We start from the raw sequence: 1,762 nt of genomic DNA on the forward strand, positions 1-1,762 counted from the left end.
AAAAAAAAAGAGAGAATAAAATCTACCTAAAAAAGAAAGCTAAGAGCACTTTAATGATCTTACATACATGTTGAAGATCTAAACTATTACTTGTCCGTTTGTTTAGCCAGTCTCAAACAGGCTTGCAGAAAAAACTTTACTGGATTCAGTAGACACTAATAGCATGCAATTTTCAAAATTTGGGTGAGCCCAAATTGAAATGTGCTGTAAATGTCAAAAATTAAATACAAAAAAAAAACAGTTATCAAAATATTTATCATATTAGCATTTTAGATTCATTAGGGTAAATAGGATAATATTCAATTAACTTCACCATTTCCTTTTGCTATTTTTAACATGCTGCTATGAATTTTTTAGCTACTGTATGACTCACCTTTGTGATATACAATATATTTCTACTGAGAAGAGTTGCTCAAGATAGTACCGGGACCAGCAGTTAGCATAATGGCTATGTCGCTGGACTCCCACGTAGTTGACTGTGGTTCGAGTCCTGGACCCAGTGGCTAAAACTCACGCTGGGCGCGTGTCCGAGCGTGCCCAAGATCCCGAGAGGAGAATGGAGGAGAAGGGATTGCGGTGTGGTCATCCCCCCGGGGGGTGATTTCCTGCTTTCTGTCTCTCTGTCTCTGTCTGTCTGTCTGGTGAGCGTATGCGCCCTATAGCAAAAATCTCTCTCTCAAAAAAGAAAAAGATAGTATCTATCATTTGTACTCAGTATCTATTATTTTGTCTCCTTATTCCAATATACTGAATACACTAATACCCCCTACTCCAATACACACAGGCACTCATATTATATTCTCTTGAATTTCTTCTTTACTTTTCTTCAGAGAAACAAATCAAGGAATCAAATATTTTCTGCACCGTAAGAATTTACAGAAAAAAAAGAATGAAAGTATAACAGTGTTCTGAGTTTCTGCTGTGAGTTTTTACTAACCACAGAACTCAGAAAACTTTAACCTCTTCCAATTTCAATCTTAGTAACATAAAAAAAATTGATAAAAGAATTTACTCAGAAAATTTATGTAAGTTTACTAAAATACTTATCACATAATAAAAACATGGCTACTGTTTCTCAAGCTCTGTAAGAAGAATCAACTTAAAACTTAATAAGATTTTTTTCTAGTTTTTTTTTTCTTTTATCTTTTCCTTTTTAAGACAAATTTGTGCTCACAAGAGAGACAAAGATAGACAGAGACAGAAAGTGAGAAATAACCCCCAGCAGGAAGACCGCACAGCATTCCCTACTCCTCCATTCTCCTTAGAGATCTTGGGCATGCAAGCACATGCACCCAGCATAAGTTTGAAGCCACTGAGTAGTATAATGAGACAATGTCCAAAGTAGTAAGAAATGGAGCCAGCAGGTGATATGGTTAAAGCACTGTACTCCTACATGGTGAAACATGGTTTGAGTACTGGACCCTAGTAGCTTGCTTTCTCACCTTCTTTCTCTCTCCCTTTCCCTATCTCTGGTCAAATATAAACTAATGATAATAAATAAAAGTAAATAAATAGAGGCCAGCAGGTGGTGTGGTGGATAAGGGCGCTGGATTCCCACATGGCTAACCATGGTTCAAGTCCTGGACCTAGTGGCTTGCTTTCTCACTTTCCCCTTCTTTTTCTTTCTCTCTCTCTCTCTCTCCTCAAATAAAGAAAAAATTAAGAATAACAAATGGAAATAAATAATTATTTTTTAAAAAGTAAATAATTCTTTTTTTTTGAGAGTTTGTTTTTTTTTTTTTTTTTTTTTTTTTTTTTATGG

General features: G+C 35.4%; 1 protein-coding gene across 1 annotated transcript in view; it reads right to left on the reverse strand.

Annotated features, from left to right (window-relative positions):
- LOC102496163 (histone demethylase UTY-like) overlaps positions 1-1,762 on the reverse strand; it is a gene marked incomplete at its 3' end in the record, with an annotated part of 152,182 nt that overhangs the window by 114,444 nt on the left and 35,976 nt on the right. The gene's annotated exons all lie outside the window — the stretch shown is intronic.

The sequence above is a fragment of the Tupaia chinensis genome, unplaced genomic scaffold, assembly GCF_000334495.1.
Source record: "Tupaia chinensis unplaced genomic scaffold, TupChi_1.0 Scaffold150112_1, whole genome shotgun sequence".
NCBI classification, from domain to species: Eukaryota; Metazoa; Chordata; class Mammalia; order Scandentia; family Tupaiidae; genus Tupaia; species Tupaia belangeri.